Here is a 17529-nt window from a genome sequence, read left to right as displayed (position 1 = left end):
AGTCAACAAACTCAGGTTCCCAACACGTAGTGTGCATTTATCATTTTTCATTTCTGATAAAGGAGGAGGGAAGCTGGCCGATAGCAGGGCACAAAAATAAAGACTTCCTGAAAAGATCAGAGTGTAAACTTTAAAAATGAATTTGTTTCCATTTTATAGAGGGGGAACAGATTACAGGTGCTGGTCATAAAATTAGAATATTGTGATAAAGTTCATTATTTTCCATAATGTCATGATAAAAATTCAATTGTCATATATTTTAGATTCATTGCACACCAACTGAAATATTTCAGGTCTTTTATTGTTTTAATTTTGATGATTTTGGCAAACAGCTCATGAAAACCCAAAATCCCTGTCTCAAAAAATTAGAATATTATGAAAAGGTTCTCTGAACGAGCAATAAAAATAATCATCTGAATCAACAAAGTAACTCTAAACACCTGAAAAAGATTCCTGAGGCCTTTAAAAACTCCCAGCCTGGTTCATTACTCAAAACCGCAATCATGGGTCAGACTGCTGACCTGACTGCTGTCCAGAAGGCCATCATTGACGCCCTCAAGCAAGAGGGTGAGAAACAGAAGGAAATTTCTGAACGAATCGGCTGTTTGCAGAGTGTTATATCAAGGCACCTCAGTGGGAAGTCAGTAGGAAGGAAAAAGTGTGGCAGAAAACGCTACACAACGAGAAGAGGTGACCGGACCCTGAGGAAGATTGTGGAGAAGGGCCGATTCCAGACCTTGGGGGAAGCAGTGGACTGAGTCTGGAGTAGAAACATCCAGAGCCACTGTGCACAGGCGTGTGCAGGAAATGGGCTACAGGTGCCGCATTCCCCAGGTCAAAGGTCAAGCCACTTTTGAACCAGAAACAGCGGCAGAAGCGCCTGACCTGGGCTACAGAGAAGCAGCACTTTGGACCAGTTGTTCAGTGGTCCAAAGTACTTTTTTCGGATGAAAGCAAACTTTGCATGTCATTCGGAAATCAAAGTGCCAGACTCTGGAGGAAGACTGGGGAGAAGGAAATGCCAAAATGCCAGAAGTCCAGTGTCAAGTACCCACAGTCAGTGATGGTCTGGGTGCCATGTCAGCTGCTGGTGTTGGTCCACTGGGTTTAATCAAGGGCAGGATCAATGCAGCAGCTATCAGAAGATTTTGAAGCACTTCATGCTTCCATCTGCTGAAAAGTTTTATGGAGATGAAAATTTAATTTGGTCTGGAATCGGCCCTTCTCCACAATCTTCCTCAGGGTCCGGTCACCTCTTCTCGTTGTGTACAACAGCTTTGTAGCTGCCTCAGCTGGTGGAGACCACTCCACAACCCAGTCACCATTATTCTCACTCACTTTCACCTGCACTGGCGAATTGGGACGAACTGTTGAAAAAATATGATAAAATAACTGTAGCTTGAGTCAAAACGTAGGGTTTAACAGATCCCATTTTTGTTGCTCTTTTGAAAATATACTCTGCATAATCCCACCATTTACGTCGTACACAGTGTTTTGCAAAAGTTAATTTGTAATTACTGAGCGGAAGCAAAAGTTTCGCCGTTTTTCACATTTGGAAATCAGCAACTTTTCCTCTCTTAATCCTGACAAATCGTGAAAAAGGGGCGTAAATATATTTGTAGAACACATGACTGGCTGCAAGGTTGTATGTTTTATGTTTGCTGCAACCATTTTTTTCCTCCATTTATTTTTATGTGCATCATAGATAATATAATACAGGTATATTTTCAAAAGAAAAAAAAACATGAATGTAATGTCTAAAAATGTCCACTAGGGGTCGGTATTTAACATTATAGTGACCTACAAGTGACTAAATCCCAAATTATCCAGCTGATCAGAGTCCTATGTACTGATTTAGAGGTAATGGCACAAATCAAACAGTAGGGGGAGCTGTACAGCCACGTCACAGACCTGGTTAACCGCTGTTTGTCTGCACTGCTTCCTGTGGTCTTATCATCCCCTTGTGTGTTTTTAATTTAGCCTGATATGCTCAGATAGGCACAGAGGGACTTCCGCCACCGCTGCCACTTCTCACCTCCTCTGTATTCTCTGTACTCACTGTGTTTGTGCGATTGAAAAGTCTTGGCGTTGTGTGCTGGCTGGAGCTTCAGGTGCAGGTGTTCAGGGTCCACATCGGTGAGAAGGTAGCTGTACCTCACTCCATCCAGAACACAGTTCAAAGAGGGAACCTCACAGTTCCCTGTGAGGAACTGTTACAGTAACAGTTCCCTGTTACAGCTGTACAGTATAGTTGTGCATGCCTGTGTGTTTAAAGGGTCTTGTTTAGACCTGGCATTAACCTGGAGAAATCTGTAAATGTCCCAGTGGCTAAACCAAGTTCCATCTGACCCACTAATTTGAGTCCCTCGCCCTGACTGATGGATTAGCACACACACTAACACTCTCTCACCGTAGAGTGCTTTTAAGCAATATCTACAAGCAGTGTCGTTTGCATTAACTTTGATTAGAGACTGAAATGTACCTTACTTGGTACAGATGAAAGACAAGTTGGTGGTAGATGATCCTCCATAGTGATCGGTTGTGTTTAAATGGCTGAGAAAAGTGATTTAAAAGTCCAAATTATTGTGTCAGCTTCCTGTAAACAATGAAAGTGTTTGTTGTTAGTGCAGCTTAAATGCTCTTTTTATAGGATAAATGTAAGAAGAGATCTTTAAAAAGAGACTGTGTCAATGCAGGCTTCAGAAATGAACTCTGAAGGACCATCTCACATCAGACCATCACATTATGATATAGATACAGAAACATCACATTTTTATGTTGCTGGTATTTTTCTGCCGGTTTGACATTATGAGTGACAGCAAAGTGGAAATGTCTTGAAGAAAATGCTTTCACGATGTGGTTGTTGTTATGATGTAGAAGGTCATTTTACCCAAGGCTGACACAATGACATAATTATGAATTGACATAAAGCTGCAGCTAAAATTTCATTACACATCTTTGCAAAAAATTTTGCATCAGTGTTTAGAAGCGATATCGGCAATATGAACTGCAGCTCAAAGGGTCTTTATCCTTCTTTAAAAGCCAGGAAAATACAGCCGGATGCATAAATCTTTTCTCAACTTTAACGAAAGAAAGTAGCTATTTAAAAGGCAGATAGTGGGTATTTTTAATCTTTTTTCACATTTAACGAAAGAAAGTAGCTTCCTCAGGTTAAAGGGGGAAGCTTGAGTGTAAATCAATTGAAACATGTGTAAACACAGCTTGAAGGAAAAATGTATATTTAAAAAAAAAGGCGGGCCACACTGACAATGCAGCTGCCCTTTCCCCTTTGAGACAAAGAGATACTTGCTGCGAAATCTTTGTTTCTCGCCGCCACTGCAGCCATTCTGCGTTTCACCTCTCACTGTGAGCCCGCCTTCAGCTGCTGCCGTCTCCTCTGTCCCCATGGTCATGGTGTCCCAGGCTGGCACCTAGCGACACGGCCGGTGGCGTGGCCCGACCCCGTAAGTGGGTTCTCCGCACCCCTCCGCCCACCATGGTTGGCTTCTTTTTTGTTGTTGTACTTTTTCTGTTTTAGGGCGTCTTGAAGCCGCCCTTGAGGGGGCAGGCTTCACGTGTAAACATCGGCCAATCACAATCCCCCAAAATTAAGGAAATCAGTCCCAGAAATCAACTGGTTGATAAATCAGTTGGCCAATAAAAGTATCCTATCTTAATCATTTATATAATGTAAACAGCACTGCCAGAGATGCAATAAGTTTAAAGCAGGTGTGTGAATGATCTAATGATCGGACTGCTGATTGCAATTTGCAGCCAGTCCACATTGTTAGCAGAACTAGAGGGCCCCAAAACCACATTTCGCTTAGGGCCCCATGGAGGCTTGGGCCGGCCCTGAAGCCCTCCCACTCCATGTTTTCTTTTACCTTTGCACGATGCCCCAAAACCCGCCGGTGTTCTGACTATCGTGCGCATTACCATAAGGTATGCTGGATTTACGGGTATGACAGATAGTCAGAACACCTGCTGCACAACAGCGACTTGACATGACGCTGCTTGACAGTCGGTGTGATTTTCTTTGGTTCGAAGGCATCACTTTGACTATGCCAAACAATCTTTTCCATCCACAAGGCTGAATAGCGCAAACTTTGTTTTCTCTAACCAAAACCTTTGGTGGACAGCTGTGAATGTCAGTCAGGCTTGAAGTTGTTTTCGAGCAGATGGCAACCAATTGAGGCAAAGTGCCGAAATTTCTGATGAGAGGAATGGTCATAAATTCAGCCAGAATTATGCTAGAAAACAGATGCAGTGTTTATAATTGTATGTGGACAAAGAGGAGAGACTAAGTCTTCCTATGAGTCTCTCCCAACAAAGGACCAGAAACACCTGGATGCTGTGCAAAGGGGTCATCTAGCCAAAAATATTTGACATGACACCTTATATATGACATGATAAGTTAAATCTGGAGAGACTCAAACAGAGAAAGAAAGCGATTAAAAGAGTTTAATGACAAAATGAAAATAAACAAAGTCCTTTGGCGTTCATGCCCCGGCCCAGGACGTCAAGCTGGACTTCGATAAGCTCGATGAATATTCCTGATGCAGCATAGAAATGTAGACCCCCCGGGGCCTGTACTGGTGGCGGCAGTCGGAGGTAGATGAGGCCTGAGAGCCGGGAGCAGAAGGTGGAGATAGGGCGGTGGTGGGTTGATCACAGCTGGTGAGCACAGGAGGCCATGGGTGAAGGTCCTTTTGAACTGGAGCCGAAACGATGATGGGCTAGAACGAGGCTTGAATCGGCGCTAAGTCCAGGTTGCAGAGAGGGAGGCGCTGATTGATGAGGCAGGTGCGACTAGAGTCTTCCAGACTGAACTTTTGTCAAGTCTCCATTTCAACTTGTACATTCATTTTTCCAGTTTTTATAAAAAACCTTTATTGTGTCATCACTTCCTGCTAAAAATAAAAATTGTCGGTCTCTAAAACTGAAAGCCTAAAATGAACATAAGTCCATAATGTTAACATCAAACAGGTGCTTCTGATGCTTCGGTTAGAAACACACTTCAAGCCATTTTTAGGAAGAAAAAAAAAAGCCTTCCCTGCTCTTTTCCAGCTGTCTCCAAACATAACATCGTCTGGCTGATTTGCTATTTTTGGGTCTTTGTTGTGCAGTCAAGCAGAAACTGCTGAATCTGGGCATTGTTCAGAAATGTTCCCTTAACACGAGTGACCATCAAAGATCAGGACCCTTAGAATAACTCCTGTGATATTTAGCTCTGTCCTGATAGGTTGGCTGGAGGTGATATGAATGGAGAGAATAATTTTTAAAAAAGGTAATTTGCCTTAGCAACTCTCCAGCTGACTTCTCCAAGGAAGCATTTCCAACACGGATTATGAAATAGGCTGAATTTAGAGTTGCAGCTGCTTGCAAACGCATGCACTACCACTTGCAATCCTTTGTCAAATTTTACTTTGCATTTGTTACAGTCTTACACATCACATTGGTGAAGAAAGTCCTGGTGAGGAAGACTGGCACGCTCTGAAATAGAAAAAGTAGCTTGGGCAGTATTGCCATTTTGATCACGTTGATTCTAACCCCCAGGGATGGAGGCAGAGATGCCCATGTAGCGATGTCCTTCCTATGAGAGGCAGATAGTTTTAGAGATCTTTGTGACTGTGAGTAAACCAAATACCAAGGTATTTAAATTTGACAGAACTGCTTTTGAAAGGAACTGGACCCATATGCTGCTCTTCAATTGGGGTCACAGGCATCAATTCACTTTTTTGAAGGCTAACCTTAAAAAAGCCAGATAAAGCCAGATATGTTTCCAAACTTTTGAAGTAAAATAACTCAGTAATACTAGACAAGGGTTCTGAAATATAAAGAAGTGTATCATCAGCATATAAGGAAACTTTATGTTCAGTGCCAAACCGATTGATACCTATAATTTCTGGGCTATTCTGCAAAGCCACTGCGAGTGGTTCAATCGTGATTGCGAATAAGAGTGGTGAGAGTGGGCACCCCCTCCTCATACCACGTTTCAATTCAACATAACTGGATAGATTACTGTTAGTGCGTACTGTTGCCATTGTCAAGGTATACATCATCTTCACCCATGAAACAAACTTAGGGCCGAAATTAAACATCTCCAAGGTCTTAAAGTAGGGCTGAAACGATTCCTCGAATGATTCGAGTACCTCGATTACTAAAATTCCTCGAGGAAAATTTACCTGCCTCGAAGCTTCGTTAATTTATGTTTTATTAGTTAGCGCACCGTGTTCCGGCCGGGACTTCATTTGCGTTGCGCGGAGCTCTCACTTCCGCCTCTGAGTTGTTGACAAAAGCTAAGTCTCAGCGGCATAAAGTCCAATCTTCAAGATTGGCCCGTGGGGATTTTATTGATTGATGATAATGCCCGACTTTTTATCGTTTTTGGGGAACCAATAAGCATCCTTAAAATGACTGGGGGAATGCCTGGAGTACGGCAGCATTTCTCCTCCGGGGCTGCTGGTTGAAAGCGAACGGCGGGAAGAGCGCTGAGGTGAGCGGATAGCCTGAACAGGGCGGGCGGCTGAGTAGCTGATGCTTACCGTGTAAATGTAGCTTTACCGACGAACCGCACAATAAATTTCATATCCCGGTCTGAAGAAACGGGTGGCGGAGCGCATCGTACATGGCTGGTAGATGAGTTTCTGAGTGTGACCAGTGAAGGTGTCGTAAATATCCCGTATTGCTTCCCCCCGTGTTCGTCCCCCGGTCTAACGGTTCGTCAGTCCGCTGGTCTATTTCCTCCCCTCCACCCCATGTTCGTTCATTCGCCCTCTCCTCCCACTCCAGGCGGCATTTCCCGTATTTTGAAACCCAAAGCGTGACAGGTTAGGTGGCAAGGTGAGTTTAATTAATCTATTAAACTCACTGAAGATGAATACATAAACTAAAAGCTGGATTGTAGACATTTTTTATAAGCATATTTGTGAGCCTGCCTCTGTTATTAAATTCAATATAATTTCAGATTTTTCTATAACTTTTCTTCTGGTTAACTTAGAAAGTGAGCTATTATTGTTACAGGTTAGTTTTCTAAACTACAAAAAAGCAACTGTTAGGGATGCTCAAATATGAAAAATTGGACTGATATTGATATCTGATAGTAACACCGGTATTATGCCAGATTTACCAATATTTCATTTTATAATTTTTTTATCCGATTACTCGATTAATCGTAAGAATAATCGATAGATTACTCGATTACTAAAATATTCGTTTACAACAGCCCTATCTTAAAGCAGTGGTTCTTAACCTGTTTTGGGGTACCGAACCCACCAGTTTCATATGCACATTCACTGAACCCTTCTGTAGTGATAAAATTATTTTTTCCCCCAAAATTCAAGACATAGGGGTGACACAATGAGATTCTAGTTGGGTCACCCCAAGATCACTAAGTCTTCTTAAAAGGTAGAGTTTCTGAGAACAGTTCTTCAAAATATAGTCAGTGTTTTCATCAAAGTTGAGCTGACTGTCCAGGGACGACCAAAGGTATTTAAAATTTGCCACAGTTTCAACAAGTTGGCCATCGAGAGAAACTGGAACCACTTTAAGGTCTTGTTTAGATCATTTAATTAGCTCTACATTCTTAATAGAATGAAAAATTAATAATAAATAATAAAGACTTTGCGGTATTCTGATTTAGTAATGTAATTAGATTAGTTGTGTTACCACCCTCACGCCACTAGAGGAAGTAGAAGGCCAGAAAAGACGTGACTAAGGAGCAGATTTAGAAGTACACAGAAAGCAACGGAAACTGTTAAAAACTGTGAGCTGCGCTGAAGTAAATGAAAGAGAGAAGTTCAAATACATGCTGAGAGAGAAACTCCTTCCTAAAGATAAAGCTATATCACAGATTTCAAAAGAAATTTAAAACGGGAGATTGTGGATAGGAAATAGTGCCCCCTTCACTTCCGGACTGCAACGGTCCCATTTCCAAATAAGGTATGAGACTGACAATGGTCCGTCCCCGCCCCTTTCTGTTTGGTGCAGCGAGGTCCTTCTCGAGGAAAAAAAGTATCTTGTTGCGACTAAGGAGCAGATTTAGAAGTACACCGAAAGCTACAGAATTTGGTAAAAACTGTGAGCTTTGCTGAAGTAATTAAAGACACAAGTTCAAATCCATGCTGAGTGGAACTCCTTCAATCAGTGCTCCTCCGCAGCTCTGATTGGCTCAGCAATGTAACGTGATCCTCTGCAGCAAGTGATGGCAAAGCGGGGCGTGATCACAACTTTACACAAGTGTGTCTTTACCTACGCGGCAGAGGCTCCGCCGAACCCCTGAGACCTACTCACCGAACCCCTGGGGTTCGATCGACTTAAAGAGACAGTCCCACTCCACCCGGTCAAACGCTTTCTCATCAACGTTAAAATCTCATCACAGATGTGACCGGGCGGGGCGGAAGTATACAACACACTGAACAACTGCCTGACATCAAAGAAGGATTTACGATTTTTAACAAAACCCTTCTGGTCAGGTGAGACAATTGTGGGGATAATCTATTCGACTCGTTTCGGCAACAATTTTTGCATCAGTTTTTAGAAGCGATATCGGCGATATGAACTGCAGCTCAAAGGGTCTTTATCCTTCTTTAAAAGCAAGGAAATTACAGCCGGACGCATAAATCTTTTCTCACCTTTAATGAAAGAAAGTAGCTATCTAATAGGCAGATAGTGGGTATTTTTAATCTTTTTTCACATTTAACGAAAGAAAGTAGCTAATAGGCAGATAGTGGGTATTTTTAATCTTTTTTCACATTTAATGAAAGAAAGTAGCTTCCTCAAGTTAAAGGGGGAAGCTTGAGTGCAAATCAATTGAAACATGTGTAAACACAGCTTGAAGGAAAAATGGATATTTAAAAAAAAAAAAGCGGGCCACACTGACAATGCAGCTGCCTTTTCCCCTTTGAGACAAAGAGATACTTGCTGCGAAATCTTCGCCTCTCGCCGCCGCTGCAGCCATTCTGCGTTTCACCTCTCACTGTGAGCCCGCCTTCAGCTGCTGCTGTCTCCTCTGTCCCCATGGTCATGGTGTCCCAGGAGGCACGGCCGGTGGCGTGGCCCGACCCCGTAAGTGGGTTCTCCGCACCCCTCCGCCCACCATGGTTGGCTTGTTTTTTGTTGTTGTACTTTTTCTGTTTTAGGGCGTCTTGAAGCCGCCCTTGAGGGGGCAGGCTTCACGTGTAAACATCGGCCAATCACAATCCCCCAAAATTAAGGAAATCAGTCCCAGAAATCAACTGGTTGATAAATCAGTTGGCCAATAAAAGTATCCTATATTAAACATGTATATAATGTAAACAGCACTGCCAGAGATGCAATAAGTTTAAAGCAGGTGTGTGAATGATCTAATGATCGGACTGCTGATTGCAGCCAGTCCACATTGTTAGCAGAACTAGAGGGCCCCAAAACCACATTTTGCTTAGGGCCCCATGGAGGCTTGGGCCGGCCCTGAAGCCCTCCCACTCCAGGTTTTCTTTTACCTTTGCACGATGCCCCAAAACCCGCCGGTGTTCTGACTATCGTGCGCATTACCATAAGGTATGCTGGATTTACGGGTATGACAGATAGTCAGAACACCTGCTGCACAACAGCGACTTGACATGACGCTGCTTGACAGTTGGTGTGATTTTCTTTGGTTCGAAGGCATCACTTTGACTACGCCAAACAATCTTTTCCATCCACAAGGCTGAATAGCGCAAACTTTGTTTTCTCTGACCACAAAACCTTTGGTGGACAGCTGTGAATGTCAGTCAGGCTTGAAGTTGTTTACGAGCAGACGGCAACCAATTGAGGCAAAGTGCCGAAATTTCTGATGAGAGGAATGGTCATAAATTCAGCCAGAATTATGCTAGAAAACAGATGCAGTGTTTATAATTGTATGTGGACAAAGCAGAGAGACCGAGTCTTCCTCTGAGTCTCTCCCAACAAAGGACCAGAAACACCTGGATGCTGTGCAAAGGGGTAAATGCTTTTTAAAAGTTTCAAATTTTCTATTAATAAACATAAGCTGGAATTTTTAGAGCTGATTTTAACATCCTACAATTTATTATCGAACTGCTGCTGTTTGTGCGTTTCAATTTTAAAAAAGAAAGACTTCAATTCCCATGGTTCATCACTATTTTATTTGGTCCCTGGTATTAACGCCAGGATTTCAAATTTATGCTCTACAAATTAGCAAGCTTGGTGTTACTTTTTCCCTAAACAATATAACTTTATAATATCTTTAAAATAGCAGGAATATGTCAAATATTTCCCCTTCAAAAAGGGAAATTACTCGATAAAAAAATATTTTTTCCATATCTAACTTCTCATGAAATGTATAAATAACACGCTACCATTTATACTTAAGTAGCACGCGCTAAAGTCAGCAGGACATCAAGCACGTGCCCTCTCTCACACAAAAACAAAGCAAAAACGACTTGGTTTCGCCACAGAAATATTTCCATAAATCAAGACTGAGGGCAACTGCTGCGCATCAACCGTGATGTCGCTGATTTGCAGGCAGATTATGGCCTTTTCTTCAGGCAGGGGGCGGGAGAGAGAGAGAGAGAGGGGGGAAAAAGTCGAGCATTAGGGTCTGCTGGGAGCCAGCCCTTCCTCACAGCAGCACCACGTAATCAGGCTGGTCCAGGGCAGAAGTCACGCAGCGCTTTGCTCACTGATAAGACTCCTTGGAAGAAGTATAAGAGCGCAAACTACAACTCTGAGCATGAGGATTTACTTTCTAAAGAGGAGAAAGGAAGAGCTTGGAGCGCCTTCTCGTTCTCCTTCACTCTGCTGGCAACGGGATGAAGCTCACAGGCGCACACAGCTCCGCGAGCCGAGCTGAGGAGAGAGGCTCGAGGCTGGGCAGCAAGATGAGCTCGTGGGTCCAGCTGCTGCTGCTCGCGTTGCTGGCGGCGTGTGCGCAGTTTGGTGTGGCCGAGGTAAGTAAAACTGGGGGAAAAAGAAATTCACCAGTAAAAGTTTACTGACACCTGTCAAGAAACTTAGCTGGTAACACTTTATTTGAAGGGGGGTGAATAAGGCTGACATGACACTTTCATAAACACGACATAACACCTGTCATGAACATGAATAAGCCTTCATGAATATTTATGACTGTTGTCATAAAGTCATTCGGTTAATTATGACACTTAATACAAAGTTGACATTATTCAAAATGTCTTTGTCATGACAACTTGACATTAACCAATAAATCATTACTGATATAAATTTGTTATAAAAGTATTACTGATTGCACTTTAAAAATTAGGTAACTTTATGTTATTAAAGGTAGAGTTTAAACAGTAATGATTTATTGGTTAATGCCAAGATGTCATAACAAAGACATTTTGAATAATGTCAACTTTGTATTAAAAGTGTCATAATTTACCAAATGACGCTTTATGACAACAGTCATAAATATTCATGAAGGCTTATTCATGTTCAAGACAGGTGTTATGTCATGTTTATGACAGTGTCATGACAGTCTTATTCACCCCCCCTTCAAATAAAGTGTTACCACTTAGCTACACCTTAAAACAGGGGTCACCAACTCCAGTCTTCAAGGGCTACCATCCTGCAACTTTTAGATTCACCTCTGCTCCAAAATGTCTGAATTCCCTCACCAGCATTCATTCCTCTCTGCAATAGGCTGGAAACGAGCAGTTTATTTGATCCAGGTGTGTTTGAGGAGAGACGCATCTAAAAGTTACAGGATGGTAGCCCTCGAGGACTGGAGTTGGTGACCACTGCCTTAAACTTTTCTATAGAGCTGTATTATTGAGATATACGATAATATATGTTAGCCCAATATTAATATTTGTCACCGCTTTCCATGTATGGCCACAACAACCTAATGAAATAGGTTCAACTTTTTTATTTATGTTTTGTTTATATATATAAAATATTTCAATTTAGTGCACCTGTTTCAACATACTCTTATAATAAATGAAGCTGTTGTCTCCACGTGGTTGGACATGATGCGTTCAGGGTCTCTAACAAACTCCTGGGTTACAATTTGGGAGTCCAGTTTGTTCTTGAATGATTGTAGGGGGATGAATAAGTAGTGAACCACAGAGCATAAATTTTCTCTCTCTCATACACACTTGAGAGAGAGAAAAAGAGAGAGCAATTAAACTAATGTGCATGTTTTTGGATGATCTGGGGAAGCTGGAGTACCTGGAACAAGACCACACAGGTGTTGGGAGAACACGCACAAAAAAACGCCCCGAAGTCGCAAAAGTAATTGTCGTCCCATTGATTCAGTAGTCAGCTGTGCAACAGGAAGAATATGTGACTGTAACGAGTTTATAGAGTAAATTTGCCACCAGAGCCAGGGGGAAAAACACAGGGAAACAAGAAACACAAAGGCAAGGCAGCACACACGGGCAGCTCAAAAGACAAGATTTTTGTTTTCCTCATCAAGCTGCATTGAAACTGATTGAATGTAAACCTTAAGGTAATTTCACACCTACTAAAGGAGGTTCAGGTTGTTGCACAGTTCAAAATGGAGCTATAATCAGGTTTCTGTATGTCTCTAACCCAACAATCTGGTTCTGTTTGGTTGAAGCCACCCAGCTTATGTCCCATCAGCACAAAGAGTGTATCTGATCCAGATGTAGCACCATCGAGCTGTGACGCTTTCTGTCAAGGCCAAAGGTCGCCCTATTTAACTTTTTGTTTCTGTTTTCATTCAACAGTTGCTTCATTACAGCACGAATCTGTAGATGAGGTTTTCTCCACAAAGCAATCAGAAAGAGAGAGAGAGATGGGTGAAATCTGACCATCAGCTCTGTTCAAACAGGAAACCCAAACCACATCAGGGGTCCTATGTAGGTCAAGTGAGGCTTGACCAGAAATAAAAGGAAAAACAGGCAAAAATTTCTCTGCTGATAAGAGCTTGGATTTTATCAGCCGTTCTGCTTCCGCTTGCAGATTTCATCTGAACCAGGCGAGTCCTCTCCACAACGATTAGCCTGTGCCACTGACCTCGAAATCTAAACTGGGCTGAAGTACAAATCAACCTAGTCGGCCATGGGAGGTGGTGCTACGCACTCTGTTATCCACTCTGTTATCCATACACAAAACGAGATGCATTCATGCGGTGAATGTAAATGCGTACAGTCCACCGTCGCTTTGAGAGCCTCACAAAAAGGTAGACGTTTGATCTGTGAGGGATGACTTCAGCTTCCTGTCATCAAGCAGTCTTCTCATTTTCTGTCGTTTCACTGGCATCACACAGAAAAGGAAATTTCAAATCTGACATTGCTTTATGGGGGAAAGTTGCTAGAGCTTTGAGGTATACAGCCAGGAATTCCCCGGGTCTAATTTTAAAAGATCAAGGATTCGCAGCTGGGACACGAACGCCTTCTGTACGCTCTGCAACCCAAAGAGAAAGTTTGTGTTCTGGGTAAAAGCTTGAAATGCTCAAAGTTGTTCTTGCGCCAGGCATCCGAGCTGAGACGTAAACTGAACTGCCGATCGTTTGCACGCTGCTCTGTCGCGCACGTGTTGGCACGCTCTCTGGGCCTGCATGTGAAACCTCCCGCATGTGCTGCGGCTGCCGCCAGCAAATTCGATCCCCATAATTATCTACGATTAGATGTTCTCCCTCCTCCTTCTTTGGAGCTGCAGCCGCTGCCTGTACCTGGGACTCCTCAGGGCGTCCGTAGGGAGATGGGATGGCGCTTCAGGCGATAACGACTGGTTTATGACAAAATTGGTGTGTTTTTTTGGTGGGGGGCGGTTTTATACTTAGATGGCTGCAGATCTGCAGCGGAATATAATTTGTCTTGTGGGAAGGAAGGACAATTTAGAAGAATGCCATGTGATTGACAGAAACCATTTATTAGACGCGGGTTAAGCTGAAGGTTTCTTTTGGGAGAATCTTCACATTTTGTCCTGGTTCAAAAATGGACCCGGATGTATATTTTTGTTAGATATTTTATAGATTTATAGACGATTTATTGGATCTTTAGACGTTGCCTGAATCCAACGAAGGCCTCTGCCGAACTCGAGCAAATGCAGAAAACTGACAGAGGATTTGGAGGAACAGAGTTGATCATTTCTGGGTCGGATCTGAACATGTTTATGTGCAAGAACGGCCCAGTCAAAGTCCAAACCAAAGTCCAATTGAGAATATAGTTAGGAATATTCAGGTGAGGGCTAAGGTTAGCTTGTAGAAAAAGACCCAGAAGAAATGTACAGTGGTAAGTGAAAGGTTGCGTTACAAACAGTTGACTACTGGGGTGCTGGGCAAATCCTAAACATCCTTTTCACACAATTTTTAGTAAATACCTGTAAATACCTGTATCCCTCCTCAGTTACATTCTCTTTTACAATGTTGCCTCATTAAATAAAATCCCCTTCAACCTGAGAGAAAGTTTACAGACTTCAGTGAGGACGGAGGGACTGAACTTGTAGAGTTTGGTGTGCAGACATCTCATAAAATCCACCTATAAACCAGACGTTTCATTGACATCTCCTGTCTTATTCATCCCCGTTTGCACACTCACCACAATTAGCGCGTGTTTACAATTTGTGGCGGCCCACTCCGCATCTGTTTGTTTACCAGAGCCGAAGGTGTTTATTTAATATTTCCTGCTCGGACCCAAATTGCAGCGACAGCAGGCACCACGGCGAACAAAAGCCACACACCCTGTAATTACCGTCAGACACAATTAGCCGAGCCGGCTGGCGCGCTCCGTCGGCAGAGAGGGGGAAATAATCGTGATGAGTCCTCAGGGGCATCGGTGGAGCCGGTGGAAAGGGATGCGAGTGGAATACAGCGGGCATTTCCCCTGCTGCCTCCCCGGGAAGCCGACCAATAATCGAGGGAGGCGGAGGGCGGATGTCGATGGGAGAACGGTGAGGGCAGGGCGAGAGAGAGTGCGTGTTCATGCATGGATGGCTGCTGGGGTTTATTATGTTCTGAATGAAAGTAGTCTGCTACACTTTCAGCACTGAACTCATTAAAGCTTTAATCGCAGTTTGCAGCTTCTTTAAAATTAGCTTTCCAAGCCCCATTTAAACCAAAGTTAAGATTCTCGTCTTATTCTCGTCCATTTCAGCCTCTCTCCTACTCATCTATTATCCCCCCTCTTCTCTTTTTTATCCAGATGCACCTCCCTTCTCTCATCCTCTCTCTGTATCACTCCTTCCCCCACTTCCTGACTCCTCGCCTGCTCCTTTGACCCCTAAATGTTAGCAGATGAGAGGACACAACGCCAATAGTCATTCACCCTGCTCTTAGTGGCCATTGTGTGTCTGCTTTGGTTAATTCCCCCCTCCCTTGCAGGCTGTCTCTTGCCCATTAATGACCAAGGAGGGAAGGAAGGGGGTTAAACCCACAGTCAAATCTCTAGAATCACAAAGTGAAGCCGTTCTGTGGTTTCTGATGTGATACTCTGGAAATGTTTGGTTAGAGGCTTTTAAAGACAATTGTAGTTGCGGAAGTGCTGCAGTTTTTTTCCCATCGCCTACTGAATCTTTTATTTTTTTAAGATCATGTGAGCTTCTGAATACATTCTGTCTGTTTATCTGGTTTTGCACTAGTTGTTACTTGGGCTGATTTTTTTTCCTGTTTGTGTCTTAGGAGGACCCTCTGCCTGCAGCGCTGGTGGAGCTGGTTAGAAACAGCCCCATCAACTCCATAGAGGACCTCCAGCTGCCGCTGCTCACTGACTCCGTAGGTAAAGACCCAAAGCTTTTGTTTTTCTTTCTTTTCCATCTTACAGACACATGGAATCAGTTTAAATAAATTTTAAGATTAAAGAGGAAGCAAAGCTCTTTAGTAATCTGGCATCGAAATCTCAACTGAGCAGCAACATCTCTTGAGATCCCTCATTTTCATGTGATTTATTGTTAGATTTTTATACAAAAACAAAATGTTTTATAAAGTTTTTGCATGTCCCTAACACATTACCTGTCAATACACACAAACGAACAGTTGGGTGCTGCTCATTTCTCCTCTCCTGTCATATTTCGGCCAACTTTACTGGCTTTGATTTTTCAAAACATCACCCACATCAAAGCATAAGAGTCAGGGGACATTTCAAAATAAGAGCATAGTCACAAAGCTGAACATCCTGGAATAATTATAATTTTATTGATTAGTTTTTTGATGGTTATGTAATGTTTGTGAACATTTGGAGCCTAATTGAGTCAAAATTGGACAATTTATTTAACTAAGCACACAGCATTTGCGGTTGCACCAATTAGTCGACTAGTTGATTCTTTTCTCTGCAATGACTTTTTTCTGGGCTAGTCGACTAGTCGCAATCACATGACTAAATAGATTTTTCCAAGGAAATGAAAGAAGGTGGACTAGGTGAGTCCGTCAGAAAGCTCAAATTGTATAAAAATGTAAATAATTTAACAAAGACAAACTGTAAATTACAGCATAGGCTACCGCAATAGGGGCGTTGCGCGGTGGTTAGCACGGCCCCCCTCATACAGAGACTTTAGCCCGCGGTAGTCAGGAGTCTGACTCCCGTCCTCCATTCGCTGGGCCCATGCCGTTCCGCTCTCTCTGCCCCCTTACAGTCAGATTGCTGTCAAATAAACTAGTGCCGAAAAATTCCTTAAAAAAAAAAAAAAAAAGACTACCGGAGTAATGGGCGACAACGCGTCATGATGTCAGGCTTTTTTATCCCTCAACTACCCCCAACTGATCAGTGTCACCCTGCATATTGAAGCTTTTAACCTTCAATAGGCTCTTTAGATCTTTACGCTCTTATGAAGTTATGGTTTGACTACATCTGGAAACTAAGTCTGAGGATATGATAGAGGCGATCTCGGCCGTCGTCTGCATGTTGGTTCAGAGAGCCGAACCGAGTCTGAGTCAGAAGAGCGTCCTGCTGCGCATCGGGCGGAGGAGCAGCAGGAGGCTTCGTTGAATTCAACTGTAATCAAACGGGATCCGTTCATAATAAGTTTAGTTTGTGATGTTCCAAAAGCACCATTGTGGTCAGTGTGATAATTTAACTCATATACGAGTAGCTATCCAGAGATCATCAGCATCAGCCGGTGTTTGGAAAAAAAAAAAAAAAAAAAGTCAGACCCGACTTTGTGCAACGAACTTTTCTCCGCTGCTCACGAAGAATAATCTGTTTATTGCTCTTTTAATTCTGTATACTAGACTTAGTAAAAGCGGGAGAATGGGAGCTATTTTCACGGGTCAATATTTGCCGTGAAAATAGCTGATAAAGCCTCCAAGTAGTTGTGAAGGGTGTAGTCTAGTGACGTGCGGTCAGGGGAGGCAGGTGAGGCTGAGCCTCACCTGTCGTCATGTAAAAATAATATATAATAATAAAACCATTTATATTGCTATTTTCACCCTGTGGTTTGTACTATAAAGTACCTATTTTTTACTTAGCTTAACCAATTCTGATGATTTTTTTTCTTTAGAATCGCTGGATTTTCGCATTTTCCCATTCAAATGCTCAGAAGCGAAGCCGATGAGGCAGCAGCGAGCTGAGCCTCACCTGGGATTGCGCAATGTCTCGCTAACTGCATTGGCTGCCATTCTATGGGAGCAAGTTCGTC

This window comes from Poecilia mexicana, unplaced genomic scaffold (genome assembly GCF_051168715.1).
Source record: "Poecilia mexicana isolate PSO_F unplaced genomic scaffold, ASM5116871v1 scaffold_8, whole genome shotgun sequence".
NCBI lineage: Eukaryota > Metazoa > Chordata > Actinopteri > Cyprinodontiformes > Poeciliidae > Poecilia > Poecilia mexicana.
This window is presented reverse-complemented; position numbering follows the sequence as displayed.